The following is a 26,086-nucleotide window of genomic DNA, read 5'->3' as shown; positions in this document are numbered from 1 at the left end:
TCTATTTTACCATCTATTACAACCAGATTATTTTGAAAAATTGAAATTGAACTTTCCATACTTGCTTGTTTCCTTTGATCAACCAATACTGTATGACTAGGGTAGAATTATTAATACAAGAGGTTAAAAAATGGTTTTTTATCCTCTACCAATAAGAAAAAGAAAGGCTCAGAAGGGAGAATATACTTTCCATTTCAATCTTAAAACTGCTATAATTCATTCATGAAAAATCTCTTCTCTTTTCCCTATAAAATCTAGGAAATCATGTGCAATTTATCCTAGCTTATAAAACAGAATACCTTCAGATTTGCCTGTGTTATGTGTATTTTTCTTTGCAGTCCACATAAATTTGAGCACAGGCATAGTGTGCCTGTAGAGATCACATTATAGCTTAAGGAGTCATTTTCATTCCAGATCCCATATGAATTTACTCTTTTCCATATTTAGAATTAACATTTGGAGTAGTCAGTCTTCCATGAGCCATGCCAGCTGCACTAATGATTCAGGTGAGGGGAGACCCCACCAATCCTGACAACTATCAACCACAGTTTTACAGAGCGCTATTGCAGTGGGGGGGGGGTGGTGGTGGAGGTTACTATTTATCTTTCTGTTTTTGATCCCTTACATGTGAGAAGTGGACGCCATTGTGGCTTGTCCAGACTGCTCTAACTCCACTACCCGAAGGTTGCCTTTTAGCTCATTCTTTTCTGGGTAGTGCAGTTTCCAAAGGAAGCCAACATGTTCTTCCTTTATTTGGAAGAGAATGCTGTTCAAGGGCTGAATACAGAGTGCAAGGGAGACAATTCTTCACATCTTTTACATCCTGTCAAAATTCTCAGAGGAAAAAGATAAAAAGTAATTGAATCAAAAGAAAAGGAAAAAAAGTGACTGAAATAATCACTTTTGTTAACAGGTGCCCACCATGTGTCCTACACTGTGCAGGAAGTGTAAATGGACAAATGAAAAACTAGATAGACAGATAGATAGATGATAGATGATAGATAGATAGATAGATAGATAGATAGATATTTAAAAAACAGTTTCTTCACTTGTTTATAATCTAATGAAAAGGCAAAACTTACCCACCTGAAATAGCAAAAGTATACTTAACACTGATATTTATACTGTGTAACAGACATTCAAAAAAGAGGGATAGATTGTGCTATATTATTATATAGCACCTTTGATTTTCCTGTGAGTGACATTCAAATTCAATCTTTGTTGGCAACCTAAGCATTTTACTAAGAAATCATCTTACTTATTCAAACTGCCAGAGTTAAACCCTTCTCACTGAGCTAGAACTAAAGCTATCAACCAAACTCTGGAGCTCGGCCGTTTGCACTCATGTTATGACTTTGTTAGATATGTGGACTCCGGTAAATTGCTTGACCTCCCTGTGCTTCAGTTTCCATATTTGTAAAGTGAAATATTTCTAAAATATTCCTCATAAGAATATAGTAAGGATTAAGTAAATTCATATCATTTTTAGTACAGCGCCCACTATAAGAAGTACTATTATTTCTAGTACGATGCCTGACGGTAAGCATTATATATTTGCTATGATTTCTGGTTTCTACCACCACACAGCTGACCTTCCCCAAAACATCACATATAATTTGGGAAGGATAGACCAGCACAGTATCTTACAATGGGAAATTTACAATTGCTGAATGAAAGAATCCAAGGCAAGCAGGGTGCAGGTAGCTTGAGTGTGCCCAGAAGGCAGAGGCATATATAATGTGACAAAACTGGCCTGATCTCCCATTTCTTGAGTGAGGAAATGGCTATCTTAGAAAGTTAAGAAGCCTTCACTTCCACAGGCTGACAACTTAGACCTTAATATTCCAACTATATCTCAGTGTGCTGTTTTTATGGCTGGCTGCTTTTCTATCTGAGCCTCCACTAGCCAGGGGAGGCGCATGTGTGCCACCGCTTTTTTCTCCCTGAAGGTGTCATAAGGATGAATTTGCTCAAGATTGTGAGATTTTCAAAGATAATCATCATCAGGGCCGCACTACTGGAAAGCAGTAGGAAATTAGACACAATAACCTTGCTTCCTCAAATCATTCCTCTATTAGTTTCATTTTCTTCACAGGGAAATTTTGTACTCTGTTTTCTGCTAATGAAAAGTCAGAAAGTTCACACCTACATCGGCAGCTAAAAGAGGAGCGATCAATTAGCCTTGGAATAGAAGATAATAGTCTCAGAAAATAGCATATTTTACATTTCTGTAATGTTTTGCAGAGTATTTTTTTTTTCATTTTTACATATATTATTTGCATGTGTCTTCAGAGGTAGAGAAAGCAGTTGTCCTTATCTTCACTTTTGGGGAGGAAACTGACTTAAACACATAAAATGCTTGATCCAATCATCTTTTCACACTTTAAAGGGTGTTAACTCCTTTTTAGTGGACCCTCAACTCCATTCTCTTTCTAATCTTCATGAGTGAAAACTTGATTTTCACAAATGCTGATAAAACTACAAAGAAAAGCAGTTTAAATTACTTAGACAAAATGTCTTAATCTGACTCATTGATTCATATTTTATCCGATTATATTTGTATCTGAAGGGAATGAAAAATAATTATTTGCTCTTTCTCCCCAAGTCCTTTTGACCCTGTCCCATAAAGGAGAGTCCCACGGTTCCATCAATGAAAACACAACTTCAAATTATATTATCTGTCTCCATGAACTTCCTTTTCATTACTTCTTGGGTCTTAGTCCCACATAGCTGATAACAAGTGGTGTCTAGTTCCCACTCCACCCCTGCTCCTCCCTGTGTTCCAGATAAGGGGAAAAAAATCCCCATAATCAGGGTACAAAGAAGAGCAAGTGCCAAGAGTGTTTCTGAACTGGTAGAAAATGCTCATACCCCATTTTCTTATTGAGTTATTTGTATTTACACAAACTACTTACTAAGAACCTATAATGAACTAAGCTCTGGAACAAGTGCTGAGAAAACAGATTTAAAAGATAATAATAAAATGTAATAAGTAAGTAAAATAAAATAAAACCGGAGCTGAAAGCGCTTCTGACCAGTAGATCTCAATTGCAATGTTTTATTACAATGTTACATGTTAAATGCTCTGGGATGCCTAAGGAAGGCTCCCTGGGGAGTGATATTAACATACAAAAGATCATCTGAGAAAGAGGAAACATCTGTTTCCACTGAATGCCACCAGAACCACCGCAAGTTGTCTCCGTGGGAAAGGTAGAAAATAGGGGCTGGGAAGAGTTGGTGTTCCCCTTCCCCCATTCAACGATGTTTTCATATAGAAGAAATCAGCATTGGAGCACCTGGGTAGTGGCTGACTGTTGATTTCCTCCCAGGTCATGAACTCAGGGTCCTGGGATCAAGCCCTGTGCTGGTGGGCTCCCCACTCTGCGCTGGGAGTCTGTTTCTCCCTCTACCCCTCCCCCTGCTCGTGTTCCCGCGCTCTATCAAATAAATAATATCTTTTAAAAAAATAAAAATTAAATTAAAAAAAAGAAAAAAGCATTAAGACAGCTTTGAAGGAAAACAGATATACAACAGGTAAGCTGGAGATAAATGGGTAGGGCAGGAGAGGGCTTCCATTCATCTTTCACCTTGGAGTTCTGGGAGGGAATGCCTCAGGCCGGTCTGGACACACACTTCACTACTTCAGCCCCACACGTGTTTCCAGATTCATTCGACAAATTAGGCAGAAATCAGTAACCCTGGGTGATAAGAAAAAGTATACAAACAAAGTACAAGAAAGGTGAGGCTCTGGTCAAGAGCGACAGAGGGGAAAATAGAAACAATTAGAAAGGAAGACTGACAAAGTGTTAGTTTCATTGCTGTTTTTCCCTGCTGAGAGATTTTAAGACTTTTAGGAAGCAAGAATGAAGTTTAAAAAGTTGGTACAGGTAAACTAGACTTAATTGTTTTACTGTTGATAGGATTTTATCTTTCTTTTGTTCTTTTGCTTTTTTTTTCTTCTTTTTCATTTTTATTTTTGAAACATTCTGACATCCTCCCACAAAGGGACTTTTAACAGAGATACCCACCCCCTCCAAAAAAAAAAGTCAAATAAATCGCTCTTAATCTAATAGTCTAATTCAGTTCCGATATGTCCAATGACAAGTAAATAAATAAATAACAATAAACAACAAATAAATGGCTTCCGTAGTTTTAGCATATAAAATGGGATACTGACAAGGCTGTGGTCTGGAGTAGAGAGCTGACAGAATCGAAAAAAAGGGAAGGATAATGAATGATAAAGGAATGAGTGTGTTAGTGCTGAAGTGTATGTAAAAGGAAAATTCCAAGTCTGTCTCAGTCTCAGCAGGGCATGGGGGCTGCGAGGAATTCTAGAGGAGCACCCAAGGGAGGACATGTTCTAGCCTGAGGCCCACCTACTAAGGGAAGTTAGTATGAGAGATGTTCAAATGGTATTTCTTTTGAAGAAGCAGTTAATCTTGAATTAGAATATTGGGAATAAGGTGAGAATTGGAGGTGAAAACTCTGCGTTAGTTGAAGTTGTTGTTGTTAGCTAAATTCTTAATGTTGAATAATTTTAAGAATAACAGTAATCAAATATTTTTTAACACGACATGTCTGCAATTATTGATTAGCGGCCTCTAGTATACAATAATTATGGTAAGATAGGGTTTTAGAAGCTTAGGACAAAAGCCTGAATGGCTGGTGGGAAATAAACACGTCCATCTTCCCATCCTGGTACAACCCACTGGGTTTTTCTTGGGGGCAAGGGCTGTCTACTCTGATTAGTCAGACTTTCCCTTTGATTGATGTGCTTCAACCACTCAGATTGTTAAATATTCTGAATAACGTCCCTAGAATCATCATACCAGAAAAACAGCCCTGGTCAAGTGGTATTGTTTGCTCCCAGGTGAATATTTTATAGAGCAATCCTGCTCTTGTAATACTGTCTCCCCAAGTAGTGGGACCCATCAGCAAGTAGGATCTCCTGGGAACTGTTACACTAAAATGAATAACTCAATACAGTCTATATATTATACTGTAATTATCAAGGAGACTGGTCTTGAGGAAACCAGGACTGTTCAACGGCAGGTCAGAGTCCTGACCCACTCACATGAGGCTTCCTGTGGAGAACATGTGGGGAAGCCCTGGTCTCCTGAGACTTTCCCCAAATCAATAATGCCAAAGAGATCTGTAAAACAAGTAAGAAGAAATCTCCATGTACTTCTGGACTCCTTCGAGCCTCTTCTGCTCCCCCCAGTATTCAGGTAACCATGTAGCTTTCAGCCCTGGCCACCGCAATGCACAGATGCCTCACTTCATGCACTGCAAACTCTGAAACAATCTAACTTCATAACCTGTTGAATAACGTGTAAAGAATGGCAGTCAGATAGATACTTAAGTATAATATTAAACATGCAAGTGACAGTCATTCCACTTGGGGACTGAGCAGCAGGGATGAGTTCCAAACAGTAGATGTGCTCTGGAGTAAATTCTCCATTTAGAGTAGAAACTAATGGCTCCATGCAGCTGCTTGCTGAAATCTATATGACCTTCAGGAAGCCAGCTCTCAGCAGGCAGAGAAAATGGAACTGCAAAGGAAAGTTGAGGACAGAGCCATAGAAAATCTTACTCTTCTGTATTCAATGAAGGTGTTTTTTTTTTTTCTTTTACAAGGAAACAACTTTCTTATTTAGTTTTTTTGGGACATGTTTTATTATTTTCCTTGTATTGAGACATGTTCTAGAACCTCATGGAATACACTGAGCATCCATCAAATTCAGAAGGAAAAACTATCATGGATAAATAAGTTTGGCTTTCCTTACATTCCTTGGACATACCTGACCTCATGAAGTTTGGATTTTTCTGTTTCATTTATATTTATAAATGATTTTCATCACATCAACCTTCTAAGACACCTGGTCCCAAATGGCAGAAAGCCAGCCACAGATAGTGGCAAGTTCTCAGGGTGGGACAGGCATTTGCTTTGCTTCACTTTGAGAGCAGCCTGCATGTGACAACATGGCTTTGATTTTTCTTCACATTTTTCTGTTAACATGCATGTCAAAAACACAAAAAAGAAAATACTCATACCCTGACCAAAGAATTACTATTTCTGCTCTGGGCATTTGCTTTGATAGAAAGGGAAATCTTATCAGATGTCCACATATGGAACATGAATTTCAGTTGCCCACCACCAGACCGTGAAACTGACATGCTCGTTTGAAGAGTAAGTAACAACTACAAACTTTACAGGTGGAGATGAACTGGTGAAGTTTAATCATAGAAAGGATTTGACCCTGGTAGTAAAACCTGGAGCTTTAAGGTCAAGTTCTCAAAATCTAGGACAAAACAGACTTTTAAATGATATTTCACCTTCACAAAATTTGGTTATGTTTTTCCTCTAAATGTATTTAGACTGACTGTAGAATGGTGTGCTGCTTTAGTCCATGCTGATATTTCTATAAAAATACTTCACTTGAGACCAAAAATAGAACCAGAAGCAAAGAAAAAAGTTAGCAATTATTATTTATTGGACATTCATTCATATGCATAAATATTTGCTCACAAATATTTACTGGGCATCTGCTATATGCCAGAGAAAGTACTACTATGTGTGAAGAATACAGAAATGAGGAGGACAACTAAAGCCCCTGCCTCCACGAGCTCAAATTCAAAAACAGGAACAGAAAATAAGATACATAAATATATGATAGAATGACATGTAATATAAGTGCTGAAGAGGGTACTGAAGCAGAAAAAGAACCTAAAATGTAGGTGCTATTTAGCTGTATTGTTGAAGAAAGTCTCCCTGGTCTGGGAGTGTGGGAGAAATAATTTCAACAATCGGATAGTCAAATAAGGGTTAAGAGCATAGTGTCTGATTTTAATTTATTAGCAAAGATAACATAAATTTTAAAATGTGCATGTGTGGTGATGAGCACTGGGTGTTGTTATATGCAACTAACGAATCGTTCATTACATTAAAAATTGATTTATTATATGTTGGCTAATTGAACATAATAAAAATTTTTTTTAACTCAAGAAAATAAAAATATAAATGGGTGGAGGTGGTCAAAAGGTACAAATTTCCAGTTATAAATAAGTTCTGGGGTTGTAACATACTATATGATAACTATAGTTCATAATACTGTATTATGTATTTGAAGGTTGCTAAGTGAGTAAACCTTAAAAGTTCTTATCACAAAAAAACCTGTAACTGTTTGAAGTGATGGATGGTAATGAAACTTACTGTGGTAATCATTTCATAATATATGCATATATCAAGTCATTATATTGTACACTTAAAACTAAAGCAGTGTATGTCAATTATGTCTCAATGAAACTGGAAGAGATACATAAAAATGCATGACATTGTATAAATTCACAAACTTATAAACATTTCTGACCTATTTTTTTCACAAAGTACTGTGAAGTGAATAGAAGATACTAATATTACTCTCTCTCTCTTTTACAGATGGCAAAACTGTTAAGTAAGAAGAAATTCACATAGTTTGTAAGAGGCAGAGCCAAGATCATGAACAAAGACTTCCTGACTCCAAAAAACATCATGTGTTCAAAGTAAAAGTTTTATCATCTATAACCAAAATGAGGTATTGAGCTTGGAGAAGATCTCTTTTATTATAGATTGCAAACCAAGGTACGCCTGCCTGTTATTGCTTGTGCTGTCTGTGGACCCTGAGTGAAAGCCCACGCTTATGCTCTCTACCCATGCCCTCTTTCTCCTACAGCTGATTCTAACCAGAATGGACCCATATTCCAAGAGGGAGAAGTAGCCAAAGACTTGATTAAGTTATTCAGATGCCATTTGATAAGAATTTGGACTAAGAGGTCAGTGATCTTTAGACAATGGCTCTTATGGGTGAGCTGAACTCAAATGGAAAGAGCTCTAATGAGCTATTTGCACAGGAAAGAACAAGGAAAATTCACTAGGAGAGAGAGAATAAAAGAAGAAGAAAAGAAAGGAGTAAATTAAGACTAAGAAACAGAGCAACAGGATTTTCCCTGTAGAAGGTATGGAATTGCCCAAAAGTCTGCTTCAAATCCTCAACTGAAACATATACCATTCACAGAAACTACAGCATTGGTAGCTGGACTGAGAAGACCGTTGATTTTTATCCTAATTAACACCTCCAGGGATAAAATTCCTACATTTTTGAATGACTGTTATTGATGAGGATGAGATAGGACTTGAAGAACTATCATCACTTGTCTACTAGTAGAAGTAAAAACCATAGATCATCTAAAAATCTCTTCTGGACTCCCTTTTTCAACTTCTCCACCCACAGTAAAGAGCTATAGCATCTCAGAACTGGAAGAGAATGTAAAGATCATCAAATCCAAGTAGGTCAAGATAATTTCCTTTCATTTAGGCACATAATATTCCTGTAGGTTGGGGCAGGCAGAGAATATGGATGGAGAAGCTTAGGCACCAACAGGCTTCATCCAGGTCATGAAGCTTATACGTGGCCAGGAATTCCTGGCTCTGAGAACTGTGTCTCTTCCTCAGCAACAGTTACATGACAGGTCATACTTTATTCTCTTAAAACATTCCCCAGAGACACTTTGCCAAGCTCAGAGAGAATAGCAAGGCTTAAGACTTTCCACTTCAGAATAACAGCAGGCCAGTGGACCCATGCAGAAGACAGATCTCAAATGAATGCAAATGAAACAAAAAGTAGGAACTGGGAAGAGTGGCTATTCTGGGGCCTAGTAGTTTATAGAACTGGACATGTTCTAAAACTAAGCTTGCTTCATGGGTCTATCCCTGTTTATTGGGATGAATTGCCCAAGTCATATTGTTTCCCCAAGCCCAGCTTTCATCTGCCAAACAGAAATAATAGTACTGATCACCAGGATGCTGTGAGGAATACAAATGAACAAAACAAAAGGAGACTGGAGGCACAGAGAACTATGGAATCATGGGTTGATAGAGCTAAAAAGAGGTTTTGACACGTAATCTAGCTTTGCGATACAGAATAAGATGAATTGCAGTGCTCTGCCTTGGTAGCTATGAGAGATGTGCACACATATGTACTTATATCTTCAGAACACTTTGTCACACAGTCAGGAAGAGTGCAGAATGGAGAGGGATTCACCAATCTCCTCCCACTGCTCTCCTTCACTCTGGGGCTCTTTTATCAGTTCAAGATGAGGAACTCACTGGGAAAACACAAATAGATGTGAAATAGGGTAAAACACTTCTGCAAACTTTTTATCCATTCCTATTCTTTCAACCGTTCCCACCCCAGTGCCCAGCTGTCCTCCTCACTATATTTTGCCATATTCACTATTATATTCTTTATGCGATACATGATTATCCAAGGCAACTGACTTAAATGACAAGAAATGTTCTCCCCCAAGAAACAAGCTCCCTTCCTCTCTAGGCTTACAAAAGTAGTAGCTATCACATAAATTTCATGTACTCTTCCACAAACACTAGTGGAGCCCTATAATTTATTAGGTACTAGCTTCATCTTATAGACAGTCTTCTCATACCACAGAAATTCTTAGCCGGATGAAATATAACTAGATTCCAAAAGAGTACAGTGCTAGAACTGTCAGATACATAGCAGGCCAATAAAACCTGGTACTTACAACCCCCAGAGACTGAGAAGGCAATGATCCACGTGGGACAAGGCTGGGTCTTAAAATGCTAAATATGGGTAGGATCTGACATCGGCCTTGACCTTTCTGTTCTCAGGCCAGCTGCTGAGCCTGAGCTTTCATCAATGGACATGGGAGCGTAAGGGAAGCTCAACTCCCAGCAGCCCCCACGAAGTTAGAGGATAAGAATGACCAGCAGATATTGATCTGGCTCCGAAAGGGAGAGAAGCTGAGAGGAAGTTTGTTCCCTCCATGCTCAAAAGACAAACAGTTCTTTTCATAAAAAGTAGAATGAAGTCAAAAGTACACATGTGACCTTAGATTGAAGAGCAGCTAAGTATTTACAGATTTCTCCACTGATGTTCAGAAAGATGCCCCATTTTTCTCTATTCAGTTGAAGTGGCATGTCTTCAACTCTCACAGCACTTGTTATGAATAAACCAGACTGGCCATGTTACCATCCGAAATTCTGTAACAAGTATTTTTCGGCCCTGGCCAGCATAAGGAGAATAGCAGAATTCCACCATTGCAAAGTCCAAGGAAATCAAAATATGAACCCACTGTTGATATATTTTCTTTTGACCCACACAATTTTACTGAAAGTGCTGACTTGGAATTTGAATGTAAAGATGTTTTACCTGAAAATTCTATAAGGACTTATAGTATCAGAAAAGTCCATTATATCCTTATTACTGTAAAGTCATATTGCCCTCTGATTCTGAATTCACTATATTCTTACATGTAGAAGCCCATTCAAAACAGTTCAAACTGTAATCCCAAGTATAAACCCCTTTTTTCTTTTTTATTCACTTTGTAATTGTACAAAGTGCCAAATATGAAAGATGCTTCATTTACTACTATAGCTAGCAGCATATCCATTCCCAGATTTCTGAGACATCTACCAAGATCTATATCTCAGTCCATGTGCAAAAATATCATGGGCTGTGTGTAGATCTCTGTTTTCTAGGAAGATACGTGAGATGGAAATTGGCAAATTGCAATTGCACTTTAGAGTGTCTGGTGAAATTATCTTGGATCCTTGATGTATGGGAAAGTGGTTTGGGTGGCTGACCAGACCCGACATTGTGAACGCTCCTGCCAGGGAAGCCAAAGCAATACACTGACCCATTCCAACCATTGGGGGGGGGGGGTAAGCTGCTTAATTAGGGAAGTCTGTAGTTCTGAAGGCTGGGTGATTTAAATGCTCAGTGGGGAAAATTATTGGTCAGTTGATAGGTCAGCCATGGTCTGAAGACTTTTTCTCTTAACATAACAATTTGTCTTCAGACTTTTTAAAACCTCGAGTAGATTCCACACTAGCCAAATATTTAGTGGTTTTATGAAGTTTTTTGGTATTCATGTCAACTGCAGTTCTTCAGAAACCCATTTAAAATGTTGTTTCTTTTCCATATGGCATTCTAAGAGGGAACAGGGGATTACAAATTTAAGATTGTGACAAAAAAGAATGCTCTTTGTAACTGTTTCTGTAACTTTCTAAACTTCTTAAATGAGTTTGATTTATATTGTGCCAAGAACTGAATACCATGTTTATCACTAGAATTGTGATTTAAAAAAAAAAAACATATATTCCCTTGGCAACTGGAATAACTGTACGTATGGTATGTTGTCGGCTTTTAGTTTTTATCTTTTGCTATGCTTTTAGGTTTGATTGACAGATTCCACAAATGAGTCTTGAAGGTTAAATCATCTGTTTCATCTCAACACCTTCCAAGCATGTTTAGCACAATTTTAAAGTTTAGGACTCAGAGCACTATTTGCAAAGTTGTTCTTAATCTACCCTATTGTTTTATTATGTATGCTGGGGACACCACATTTTCTTAGATTTTCAAACTTTTGTGGCCATAACTTTGCCCATTTTCATGAATATGACTCTATGAGAAAAGCCAAATAATGTACGCTTCTGAGAAGCCTTGTGGTCCCTGCCAAACCCATGGCCCCCTTTAGGGTGGTTCTCCATTCATAGATTGCTGTATCCTGTGATCCTCACCCTTCCCCCTACTCTGGCTGCAGCCTCTCCAGCAAAGAATGTGTGTCTCACCCAGAGATAGCCATCTATAGACTCGGCAAGGGCCAAGAAGGGGTCCAGCTGGAGAACCCTACTCAACAAAATAGTGGAATGATTGATCCCATCAAATCTCTCACTTGGAATCTGACTGGGAGATGTACAAAGTCAGAGTGAGCAGTGGGAAAGGATTTGAGAAATAAATGAAAGAAAGTAGAAGATACACCAAGGAGTAGAAGCCCAAAGGCAGCAAAAAGTATGTAGAGAACAAAGCAGAGGGGAAACTGAACCATGAACATGACAGAATATCATTAGGGTTACCATGTATCATCACAACTGGAAGATTATTAAAAATACTGTTGCATTCTGATTAGTTCTCTAGGTCTCTGTAAGTTTGGTTCTGGAGTTGCTGAGACTAGTTCCATTCCTTCCTACAACTGATCTCTGTTAATAGGGATATAAGAATCAGGCTTGTTCCAGTTTCTGACAAGCATATTAGAACCCTAAGTAAATAATCCATTTACTGTGAAATGAAGCATCTACTTTGTAGATTGATGTTCTGACAAGTTCTATGAGGACTACACAGATGAAATCTGCAATTACTCTCTCAAGGGGTCCATTATTTAAAGAGGTAAGACCATAGAGTGTGGATGAAGGCAGTGAATGGTTAAAATTGGGCACTCTGAAACCAGACTTCCTGTTTACAAATCCTGTATCAATATCAACTAGCTGTATGACCCTGGGCAAGTTATTTACCTCCTTGAGTTTAGGTTTCCTAATCTTAAAATGGGGCACCACTCTGCAAACTACCACTTAAAGTTCTTGTGAGGATTACATGAGGCAAGGTCTGTAAAGGGCTTGGAACAGATTTCAGAATTACTGAGATTGCCCACACCCTTCCCAGGTGTCTGAGGTCTTTGTGGCAAAGGAAGGAATTGGGTGGATTAGAAGCAACTCTGCAGGAACCCATTCCCCACAGGAAGACAGTCTGTATGGTAAACCAGGCAGTGTGGTTGGGGAGTTACACCTAAATCCCAAGGCAACTATCTATAGAACAGATATCCACTCAGTGACCTTGATCCTTGGCACAGAAGATCCCTCCTCTCATCGGTCACTCACATTCCAAGGAAGGAATTTGGCTCTCCTTCCTCATCACCCTCTCTTTGCTCTTCTCTTTGCCAGATATCTGCTACATATGCTGGTCTTGTGTCTGCTTCATCTTTCCCCACATGATCTTGGTCTCCTCCCTTCTCTTCGCTCCTCATACTTTCTTACAGGAAAGAACCAGGGGCAATTTTCTTTACAACACATGTAACCACACAAAACACATATTTCCCACTTGGCTCTGGTGTGTTCATGAGTCAATCAAGACCATCTGTGCTTGCATATCCAATATCCCCCCTGTCTACCCCACCCCCTAAATCTAATCCTTTCTGTGTAATTTAACAGGGTCTTTGTGTTACAAAGCCCTTAATAATTTTTAAACAAAATTGCCTTAATACATAGCAATTGCTAAATGCAATACGGAAATATTTATTTCTCTTGCCAGCTATAGATTCCAGAGTCTGTGGCTGCTTTGCACAACTTGCAGAACTCTATGTGATACCAACCATATAAGACACATTTCTTAAAAGCTACTCCTTTGGGAAGTCTAGCAACATATCACATTAAATTCTACAAGAGATGAACATTGCAAATTATCAGCAAGTTAATTGCCCAGGGCAAGAACCCAAACCAGCTCTATAATGTTTAATTTCGTCTTGACCCTTCTATGATTGATATTTGATAGGCAATACAGAGTCTTTCCTGTGGCACCTGATTTCTAATTGTTGAGTTGTGCTTATCATCACAGCAACATACTCAGGCATAAGCTGTACAGATAGACAGGAATCCAGCTGGAAATTAACACCATCACAGCATCCTGGAATATGTAATATACTGTAGTCATGTATAAGCCTTAAAAATAAAAAAATAATTTTTGTAATCTAATGTTTACAAAATTATTTAAGTATTCATAAATTTTCCAATAGATGTGGGTATATTAAAGAACTATTCTTACAGGAATTCTTAAAACCCCACAAGTTAACCATTTGCTCCAATGAATCTTTTAAATTTTTCTAGTTCTACTGGATCATTCAACAAATGCTGGTTGAACCCTTTGTTGTATGTAATACACTTGGATAGATTCTGTGGAGAATACAACAAAAATCAGATACATATTTGGGGACCTAAAAGCTTACGACTGAGTAGAAGAAATGAGACAGACATACATTTGGTAAGCAGATTAATAGCCACCCAGAGATATCTACTCCTTAATCTCTAGAATTTGTCAATATGTTACCCTACATGGCTAAAGGGACTTTGCATTTGTGATTAAGATTAAGGACCTTGTGATGAGATTATCCTGGATTATTGGAATGGGCTTGAACTAATCACATGATTCCTTAAAATCAGAGAAACTCTTCCATCTATTGTCAGAATGAGATGTAAATGGTTTAAGTTGCTGGTTTCCAAGGTAAAAGGGGCCATAAGCCAAAGAATGTGAGTGGCCTCAAGAATCTGGAAGAGGCAAGGAAATGAATTCTCCCCTAGAACCTCCAGAAGGAAATATAGTCCCGTCCACAACTTGATCTTAGCCAAGTGAGAGCCATGCCAGATTTTGGACCTCCAGAACTATAAGCCAGAAAATGTGTGTTGTTTTAAGTTATTAATTTGTGGTAATTTGTTATAGTAGTAATAGGAAGTTAATGTAATGCATAATTTATATGTTAGAAAGTGCCAATTGCTATAGAAGAGATACAATGAATGATATCTTAAATGAAGATTGCATGAAAAAATTGACTATTTTTATCTTCTCTCTTACCCTTGTCATTCTTAACTCCAGATTTGTATTCTTTTTGGATTTGTAACAAATAACACCCATATCAAAATAGCATTATAATGTGTTTCTTATCTTCCTGGGAGCTCTGCAGCAAAACGCTAAGACAATGCATATGGGGTGCGTGACTAGTACAAGATGGGAAGCTGGCAAACTGGCTAACCCCGAATTGAACAAAGTTTACAACCAAGAGAAAGTTTCCAAATTTTGACTAAGCCAAAAGTAAATTTCTGGGATCAAAATAATAGATTCATGATAGAATCCTACTGATGTCAAGTGTCATGCTATCTAAATAAGACCTTGTTTTCACTTTAAAATGTATTCATATAGCATTCTTGGAATCCTTGGCAAGATAAAGAAACTGGGTCCAAATATTAACACCTTTGCTGTAGTCTGCATGGTGAGTCAAGGTTGGAGTTGTAATTGCTAAAAAGTCTGACCAAATGGAAAAGATTTAAAAATGAAAGAAGAAAAAAAAAAACTGAATCCAGGTGGGAGTCAGTAAAAATAATATCCTGTACAAATATACATGCATATTTATGCATGATCATGCTTAATATTTATAACAATGCTGTAAAGCTCTTATTATCTTGCTTCACTGATGAGGAAACCAAGGTCCCATAGGTTCGATGACTTATTACTAAGCAGCAATGCCAAGACTCAAATCAAAGAGTAACTAGAAATTTATACATCTTTTTTCTAATACCATCCAAGAAAAAAACACGAGACTGTAGGTCCCTGGAGGACAAGGGCTGGGAATGCTAATAACGCCATTACATATCTAGCAGTAAAGACAATGCCTGCAATAAGAGGAACTCAAAAATAATTGTGAAATGAAGGAATGCTAGTCTCCCTGTATGTTCCATCACCATGCAGCTCTTGACAAGAACATACAACAACATACATTTTGATAAACTCCTTAAGTCATTCTAGCCAGAGGTTTTAACCTTTCAGACATATCTACATCACCTGTGGAGCTTTTAAAATTCAGACACCCTGATGGATAAAATAAAGGACCCATCTATATATGCTGCCTACAAGAGACTCACTTGAAATCTAAAGACACACACACAGAGTGAAGGGATAGAAGAAGATATTTCATGCAAATAGAAATTAAAAGAAAGCTGGTATAGTAATACTAATATCAGACAAAACAGACATTAAAACAAAGGCTGTAGCAAGAGAAAAAGAAAGATCATATAATGATAAAGGAATCAATTCAATACGAAGATATAACATTTGCAAATATTTATGCACCCTACAAATGAGTGCCTAAATATATATAGCAAGTATTAACAGATGCAAACAGAGAAAAACCAGTAATAGAATAATAGTAGGGGACTTTTAACACCCCAGTTACATTAATGGCTAGAAAATTAATAAGGACACATTAGACCAGATGGACTTGATAGATATATAAAGAACATTCTACCCAAAACCAGCAGAATACACATTCTTCTCAAGTACACATGGAACATTCTCCAGGACAGATCACATGTTGGATCACAAAACAAGTCTCAATAAATTTAAAAAGACTGAAATCATATCTAGCATTTTTTCCAACCACAATGCTATGAAACTAGAAATCATTTACAAGAAGAAAATTGGAAAAAACACAAACATAACACTGAACATGCAACTAAATAACCAATGGTGAATAAAGAAATCAAAGAGGAAACCCAAAAATACATAGAGACAAATGAAAACAAAAACCCAATGCTCCAAAATCCATGGACTCAGTAAAAGCATCTCCAAGAGAGAAGTTTTTAGCAATACAGGCCGACTTCAAGGAAAAAGAAAAATCTCAAATAAACATTCTAATCTTATACTTAAAGAAACTAGAAAAAGAAAAACAAACAAATCCTAAAGTTAGTAGAAGGAAGGAAATAAAGATCAGAGTGGAAATATATTAAATAGAGACTACAAAGACAATAAAAAAAATTAATGAAAGTAAGAGCTGGGTCTTTGAAAAGATAAACACAGTAGATAACCCTCTAGCCACACTTATTAAGAAAGAAAGACAGAGGGCTCAAACAAATAAAATAAGAAATGAAAGAGAAGAAGTTACAACCAATATCACAGAAATATAAAGGGTCATAGAAAACTACTGCAAACAATTATACACCAACAAATTGGACAACACAGAAGAAATGGATAAATTCCTAGGAATGCACAACATACTAAGAATTGGAACATACCAAAGAAGAAATGGAAAATATGAACAGACCTGTTACTATTAATGAAATTGAATCTGTAAGCAAAAAACTCCCCCAAAAGTCCAGGACCAGACAGCTTCACAGGTAAATTCTACCAAACACTTAAAGAGTTAATACCTACCCTCCTCGAACTATTTCAAAAAATTGAAGAGGAAGGTTTCCAACCTCATTCTATTAGACCAGCATTACCTGGATATCAAAATCAGACAAAGACACTATAAAAAAAGAAAATTACAGGCCAATAACCCTGGTGAACATAGATACAAAAATTGTCAACAAAATATTAGCAAACCAATGCAATAGCAACAATACATTAAAAGAATCATATACTGTGATCAAGTGGGATTTATTTTAGGAATGTAATGATGGCTCAATATCCACAAAACAATCAATGTGATACAGTATATTAACAAAATGGAGAATAAATATCATATAATCATCTCAATATGTAGAAAATGCGTTTGACAAACTCAACATAACTTTATGGTAAAAATTCTCAACAAACTGGATATACACAGAAAGTAGTTCAACATAATAAATGCCATATATGACAAACCCACTGCCCAAATTATACTCAAAGGTGAAAAGTTTAAAGCTTTTCCTCTAAAATCATGAACAAAACAAGGATACTTACTCTTGTCATGTTTATTCAACATAGTATTGGAAGCCACAGCCAGAACAATTAGGCATGAAGAAATAAAGGGCATCCAAATTGAAAAGGAAGAAGTGAAGCTGTCATTATTCACAGATGAGATTCTATATGCAGAAAACCCTAAAGCCTCTACCCAAAAAAACTATTAGAAGTAATAAATGAAGTCAGTAAATCTGCAAATACAAAATTAATATACAGAAATATGTTGCATTTATAGACACTAACAGCAAACTATCAGAAAGAGAAATTATGAAAATAATCCCACTTAAAGTTGAATCAAAAAGAACAAAATACCTAGGAGTAAACATAAGTAAGGAGGTGAAAGAACTGTACTCTGAAAACTATAAAACATTGATGGAAGATATTGAAGATGACAAAGATAAACTGAAAGATATACTCATGAATTAGAAGAACTAATATTGTTAAAATGTCCATATTACCCAAATCAATCTATAGACTCAATGCAATCACCATCAAAATACCAATGCAATTTTTCACAGAACTAGAACAAATAATCCCAAAATTTGTATGAAACCACAAAAGACCCTAAATAGCCAGAGAAGAACAAAGCTGGAGGTATCATCTTCCTGGATTTTAAACTACAGTACAAATTATAGTAATCAAAACAATATGGTACTGGCTAGCAAGAAGTTGTTGCAGCCAAGGTCAAGGAGGTTGCTGCCTGTTTTCTCCTCTAGGATTTTGATGGATTTCTGTCTCACATTTTTACACTGCTGGTGGGAATGCAAATTGGCACAGTCACTCTGGAAAACAGTATGGAGGTTCCTCACAAAGTTAAAAATAGAACTATCCAATGATCCAGCAATTGCACTACTAGATATTTATCCAAAGAACACAAAAATAGTGATTTGAAGAGGCACATGTGCCCCAATGTTTATAACAGCAATGTCCACAATTGCCAAAATATGGAAAGAGCCAGATGTCCACTGATAGATGAATGGATAAAGAAGATGTGAGATACATATATATGTAATGGAATATTACTCAGACACCAAAAAGAATGAAATCTAGCCATTTGCAACAACATGGATGGAACTAGAGTATATTATGCTAAGCAAGATAAGTCAGTCAGAGAAAGACAGATACCATATGATTTCACTCATTTGGGGAGTTTAAGGAACAAAATAATAAGGAATTTAAGAAACAAAATAATAAGGAATATATAAGAAGGGAAGGAAAAATAAAATAAGATTAAAACAGAGAGAGAGGAAAACCATAAGAGACTCAACTATAGGAAGCACACTGAGGGTTGCTGGAAGGGAAGTGGGTGGGGAGATGGGTAATTTGGTGAAGGGCATTAAGAAGGCCACTTGATGAAATAAGCACTGGGTGTTATATGCAACTGATGAATCACTGAACTCTACCCTGAACCTAGTAATACACTATCTGTTAACTAACTTGAATTTAAATAAAAACAAAAACAAAAATGATATGGTACTGGTGCAAAAACAGACACATAGATCAATAGAATAGAAGAGAGATCTCAGAAATAAATCCATACTTATATAATCACTTAATCTACAACAAAGGAGGCAAGAATATGTAACAGGGAAAAGATAGTGTCTTTAATAAATGGTGTTGGGAGACTGGACAGCTACATACAAAAGAATGAAACTGGATTACTGTCTTATACCATATACAAAAAAACTCAAAATGGATTAAAGTCTTAAAAGTAAGACCTGAAACCATAAAACTCTTAGAAGAAAACATGGACAGTAAGATCTTTGACATCAGTCTTAGTGGTATTTTTTGGATCTGTCTCTCAGGCAAGGACAACAAAAGTAAAATAAACAGGACTACATCAAACAATATAGTTTTTGCACAGCCAAGAAAACCATCAATAAAATGAAAACAGAGCTTACTGAATAAGAGAAGATATTCACAAGTGATATATCCAAAAATGGGTTAACATGTAAAATACATGAAGAACTCATTAAACTCAATATTAAAAAATCTGATTAAAAATGTGCAGTGGGGGTGCTTGGGTCTCAGTCAGTTAAGCATCTACCTTCTGCTCAGGTCATGATCTCAGGGTCCTGGGATCGAGCCCCACCTCCCTGCTCAGTGGGAGTCTGCTTCTCCCTCTCCCTCTGCCCCTCCTTGCCACTCATGATTCCCCCCACAATAAATAAATAAAATCTTTTTTAAAAATAGGCAGTGGAGCTGAATAGACATTTTTCCAAAGAGGGCATGCAGATGGCCAACACATAAATGAAAAGATACCCAACACCACTAATCATCAGGGAAATGCAAATCAAAACCACAATCTAATATCACCACATACCTATCAGAGTGACAATTATCAAAAAGACAAGAAATAATAAATGGTGAGAATGTGGAGAAAGGAGAACCCTCGTGCACAGTTGGTAGGAATGTAAACTGGTGTAGCCACTATGGAAAACAGTATGGAGTTTCCTTAAAAAATTAAGAGTAGAACTACCATACAATCCAGAAGTTCTATTTCTAGGTATTTATCTGAAGAAAATGAAAATACTAATTTGAAAAGACATATACTCCTATATTGAATGTAGCATTATTTATAATAGCCAAGATACAGAAACACCCTAAATGTACATCAATAGATAGATGGATAAAGATGTGATATATATATATACACAATGGAATATTACTCAGCCATAAAATAGAATGAATCTTGGCATTTGCAACAACATGGATGAACTTAATATCATGCTAAGTGAAACAAGTCATATAGGGAGACAAAAACTATATTTCACTTACTTGTGGAATCTAAAAAAATAAAAAAAAGATGGAACAAATGAAACAAAATGGAAATGGACTCATAGATAGACCAAACTAGTGGTTGCCAGAGGTGAGTGGGTGGGGGATGGGCAAAATAGGTGAAGGTGATTAAGAGGTACAATCTTCCAGTTAGAAAATAAAATAAGATACAAAGATACAATGTACAGCATAGGGAATATAGTTAATAATACTGGAACTAGTTTTTATGGCGGCAGACAGTAACTAGACTCCTTGTGGTGGCCATTTCATAATGTTTTGGATAAATATTGGATCCCTGCTGTAAGACACTGTTGTAGCCCCTCTTTGGGCTACATCTTACTATCAGTCTTTTAACCTCATTGAAACACAGGTCTCAGGACATCAAAGAACAGAAACCAAATGGTCTTGCTCCCTTTTTTTTTCTATTAAATAAGATATTAAGTAATTAAACAAATGATACTCAAAACTTTCCAGCCTCCTGATACAAGCGACTATAGCTCTGGACCATAAATAGATCTGGTTTCCCTTACAAGAGGGTGCACAGCTCATAGCTGACAACTGAATTCTATTAGTAGAGGAAGAACAATGGGAAATTGAAAACTTGTTCTTCTGTTGGAGAGGTCTGTATGTTTGTATGTATAGTCAGAATTTGAAATTTTATGAGAATATTATCCCATAATCTTCTTACCTCATTCTTTACTCTGAGAGCCTTGTTTTTCTGTATTATCTAATAGAAACCTAAAACAATGAGCACTCATAATTCTAAATAGAGAGGGAATTACATGTTCTCCTACAACATGTAGTTTATTTTCAGCAAAGGGGGTACAGAGATCTGAGTTAGTTAAAAACAATGGTCACAGTTTATTGAACTCATCTGTTTTCTTAAAAAGACAAAATTGTTACCTGATGGTGTGCAGGGTTTTCTTAAGTTCATCTCAGGAGAATGGGCCAGACACAGAGATTTTTGAAAGAGGTCCATAGGTCATTTGGATGGACACCAGAATTGATGACCAATGTTCTGTAATCAAAACCTCAAATCCTCACATGGGTGAACTGTGGCCAACCTCTCATTGATCCTTCATAGAACAGGTATAAGTCTTGAATTCACAATGCCTTTCATTGTCTTAATGAAGCCAATTTTCTCAGTTCACCTAAATAAAAAGAAAGGGACTGATGAAATGTAGGAAGGTACTATTACACACCTACACACACACATACACACAAAGCAAACAAACAAAAAAAAACTTTTTGAAATTATAGCTAAAAAAGATTTGGGGTAATAACAAATTATTTTAAATGGTCTAATGGTAGAATTTTCTCAAAAGGAGAAAAACAAATGTTCAAGTAGCCCTTTTGCAAGACAGTCCCAACAATGAGGTCAGTCAAACAAAGTGGCATTTTTCCTTGGAATTCATTGAGGTATTCAGGTCATAATTGGCTGTGGCATTTGGGAAAATATGGAGGAAGAAACTTGGCTCTTGGAAAGGAGGGAAAAATTATCTCAATGCCCCAGAAGTTGTCTTTCAACCTCCAGATTTGCAGTGGGATATTTAGAGTTAGAATTTCCAGTAAAGAAGAGAATGTATCAAAGCTGCAGATTTTAAAGAAGGTCAAGGAGATGGTTAAACAAAGTTAAAAAACAACTCTGGAATAAATAGTCTTAGATTGTTGAATGGTCAAATAATCTTACTGAATCACAGGAAAAAATGATGTCGTGTCTAAATGTTAAATTGGTGGTGGGTGTCTTGTGCTTATAATCTGATTACACATTTCTTGAGCACAGGTGTACTGGAAGGATGCCACTCCCATTAAGAAGAGCCATTTATCAAGTTTAAAATGATAATTATTTATCATATTTCCTCCTTGGAATCTGTCTCACTTGCTTTTTCTTTTCTTTCCTTGAAAACATTGAGGATTACTAATATTTGTAATCCATCACTTGATCATATATTTCAGGACTACGCACTATGTGCCTGGCACTGTGCCCAGGAATATAAGCACCACAAAGAGTAAAACAGTAAAACATGATGCCTATATACATGAAACTTAAAATCTAATTATAAAAATAGAATTTATGCACATGCAGACATTAAGTACCAATTGTCTATGTGGTGCCAAATGGAAGTATGACATGATTTCTAGAATGAGAGGGAGCTATGTAGACTAGGGTATCCAGGGAAAGACCTCAGAGGAATATTGGGCTTGATCTAGACCTTGAACAGAATGGAGGTGGGAGGCATTAAATAAGAGAGTGTGAAATGAGCTCAGAGGCAGTAAAAACCTCCGAGAGTACAAGGAAATGAATGTATCTCCTTGACCATTGGGCTTGAAACATATATTTGAGATTTGGGACATGAGTAATGGATAAAGACTGTGGTACAGTGGAATGAGTCCAGATTCTAAGATGAATTCTGATTTTGCCATTATAACCTCAGCTTCTATCTAATATATATTGAAAAAAGCAGAAATTTTAGTGCTACTTATTTGAAAGTGGCTCCTGATTTATCTTTTCTTGAATATTTCTCCTCAGTCTCTGTGCTTCTCAAAATTGCTTCTACCTCTCATCTAGGACCATTGTCCCTCTCTCTGCTGCAGGTCACTAACCAGAACTGTTGGGCATCCTTCACTTGGATGGCTATGTATTGCTTCTTCTTACTGAATGGCACTATGGGCTTAAAGCAGTGGTCCTCAAATTGGTCAGCACATTAGAATTATCTGAAGAGCTTCTAAAATTCTGATATTCAGACCACTGAACCAGAATCTTTGTAAAGTTGAACCCAAATATTAGGATTTTTTAAAGCTCCCTGGTGATTTCAATGTGTAACCAGGTTTGAGAACTATAGGTCTACAGCAACCATTTGAGTGATTCCACTAGACAGTAAGGGCTGTCATACTCCAGTTTCCAAAGAATGAAATGGAGGGAAAGAGACTTGCTAAAAGAAGTTCTGCATCTCAGCTCAAGTAAAGCAGCAACCCTTCTAGCAGTTCTCTTTGAGATCTGTCCACCAGTATGGGTTTCAGACAAATCTGTTCCCTCCTGTAACTGGCCAATAAGTAGATATTGACACATGTTAGCATGGCTTCCAACAGTAACTATTCTCAGAGATTACACAGTTTAAACCCAAGAAAGGAGTACAAATATATTAAAAACTGCCTCATAAATTTCTCACAGTTGAGTCTACATTTTACACAATTAAACAAAGGTGAATTTCTTCCTTCCCTTTCTCTCTCATCCCATGCTTTTTTCAGTTTGTGGCCACTTTTGGCCCACTCGAGAGCAGGAAAAAAATTCAATGTTGCACTCTATCCATTTAATACCACTCTTTTGGCCATACACAGAGTAGCTGAATATTGAGGATTATACCTCAAAAGAATTACATATTCAAACACTTCAGCTTCTCTGTAAGGATGAGAAAGGAAGTATTGTTGAATTCTTCTAGATAATATCTATTTAAACTTTGGCTCAGTTTCTTAACCTGTCTGAGCCTCAGTCTTAACTAGAAAAAGATAATATTAGTGTCGAATTGTAGGATTCTCAGGATATTATATCCATTTATGAAATGAAATACTGTGTGAAGCACAGTGGCAATATGGGAGTACTCAAAAGCTGACCATTAGTATTCCAATTTGAAAAAAATCACAGGTCGGCTTTTCATTTTAAATAAGAAAATAAAACAGAAAAAAAAGGAAGAAGGAGGGTTGGAAAGAAAAGGAAGAAATAAAATTCATATTATTTAAATGCCCATTATGTGCCAAACCCTATGTTAAGGTCTTTATAAATATGTTATCTCATTAATACCTACCCATGCAATAAGTATTAAGATGCTCATTTTTGTAGGTGAGAAAATAGAGACCTATGGATTTTAAGAGAGAGGAAGCGACTAAGCCAAGTTTAGAAAATAGATTTTAAGCAACTTTTAGTTATGAACTTTTCTTGAGCTACTTTCTTCACCCACCCCCTTTAGATGCCTATGGTTTCCACAGGGGCTCCTGACTCTTACATTTGTCTTTAGGAGGCTGAGAGTCTTGAGAAATTATCAGAATTCCCACAAACATGGATTATGTGGGGTGTGTGTGTGTGGGTGTGTGCACGCATGTATTGCTCAGGTGGAGAGAGGAATTCAGGTTGAGTTAATTCTGTTTCCTCATAGTATATTATCTCCATTGGTTATAGCAAGAACCATTTCATTTCTCACTGTATTTTTTTAATTCCCAGTTATCACAACTTCCCACTTCTACTACTCTTGCCCTTCTATGGGATCCCATCCTAACATGTTTTTGATTTATTCCTTATTTATTTGTATTCTTATAATAGCTATTTTGACTGATTCTGTGTATGTGCACACACTCATGTAAATGAATGATATCTTGAATATCATGTTTTCAATATTCTTCAATGTTAATTTAAAAAAAATCTATTCATGTTTCTCTGTATACTTCAAGTATTTCTTCTGTCATGACATATATTCCCTAGCGTGCAGTAAACCACATGCCCAGTGGCAGACACCGAAGCTGGCTGTAATACCTCAACACCACAAACAATGCCATTCCTCTCTAGACTTGGGTGAGATTTTTTCTAGGGTAAATACCTAAATGTGGAATTTCTGGGCTATGTGGTGAAGCTATACTTGTTTTAACTGAGTTCTGTTCACTAGAATGGCCTACACGCAGTCTACTTGTACAGGATGGTTCCTACAATATTCCCATATTGTCTCCAGCATCTGGCATTATCTGAAGAACATGCTATTTTAAAGTAGCATTCACCTCTATTAACATTAAAATCTAAAGAGAGAGCCCAAAGAAAGATATTTCATAAATCAAATACAGTTTTTAAAAACGTCTGGTTGTGATCCCTTCATTATAAGAGACTGGAAACAGTACAGAGGTGTGGTTTATGTGTCCACTAAAGGACATTGCATGCCCTCCATTTGGAGGGATAGTCAGTGCTTTAATTTAATGGGAAGACTTAAAGCTTTCTTTTGTAATCACTGTGGACTGCAAAAATAATTTCTAAATGAGAGAGTGAGATGAGCACTAGTGCCTGGACTTCTGCTCGGCCTGCCAAAGACAAAATGAGGACACCAGAGTTTTACATTAGACATGGGCCTGAAAAGGCTGCAAGGCTACAGTGGCAAATGGACAGTCCTATCACCTCACAGAACCTATAAGACAGTGGAAAAGACAGAAAGCAAACAATAATTACAAAGATCCTTGTGAGTCTGAGATTTAAATAGTCCTACTGAAATGAGCTTTTGAATCATCTGAATGTCAGAGTCTGGTCACATGGAATCTGTAGTTCATGTGTTCTTATCACCCAATTTAGAAGCCTTTCTCGATTCCCCTGTCTGCAAGAAAGATGAAGTACTTTGCTTGCATAAGATACTTTCCAATTCACAATATATCCAGGCCCTTGTTCTTTTTATTTAAGCAACATTCTCTTAATTTTAATTTGTCTGGCATGTCCAGATCCATCTTTATGGCCAGAACATTATTCAAAGATTAATGGTCCTGAAAGAATGATGTTCTTCACACTAGATTTCTAAGGAGCTGTTCAATCTCTTTTCTAATCCGGCAGTGAGAGTGATGAGCTGGAACGAAAGTAACCTTGACAGGAATTGTCTTCATCTATTATTTTTCCTACATCTCAAGAGGATCTGGTGGGCTCTTGAACTTGCCCTTTGAGCTAAGTTGTTGGAAAGTACTTTGACTCCTGGCAACTTACCAAGTAGTCTGATAAATGTGATTTAGCTACCTTAGTTCTGGTTTGTGGGAAACAGCAGAATTTTCTATGGTTATTTTGTGCACTCTTACAAAAGAGAATTATTTTCTTTCATATGTGTGGGCTCTGTAGACAGGAAAGATTGTGAAGGAAAAATTATATGGTAACAACAAATCTGATTGACTCCTGGGATTTTCAGTACGACAAGCAGTGCTTTTCTCTCCACATTATCAATTTCATGGTGTTTAGA

General features: G+C 36.8%; 1 long non-coding RNA gene across 1 annotated transcript in view; it reads right to left on the bottom strand.

Moving 5' to 3' along the window:
- LOC148110253 (uncharacterized) overlaps nt 1-26,086 on the bottom strand; it is a 289,301-nt gene that overhangs the window by 141,652 nt on the left and 121,563 nt on the right. The window contains exon 3 of the long non-coding RNA XR_015724102.1: nt 21,021-21,268. This is a non-coding gene — a long non-coding RNA (uncharacterized LOC148110253). The remainder of the gene's footprint in view (nt 1-21,020; nt 21,269-26,086) is intronic.

This window comes from Ursus americanus, chromosome 4 (assembly GCF_024610735.1).
Source record: "Ursus americanus isolate L20-20 chromosome 4, mUrsAme1.1.p, whole genome shotgun sequence".
NCBI classification, from domain to species: Eukaryota; Metazoa; Chordata; class Mammalia; order Carnivora; family Ursidae; genus Ursus; species Ursus americanus.
This window is presented reverse-complemented; position numbering and strand designations above follow the sequence as displayed.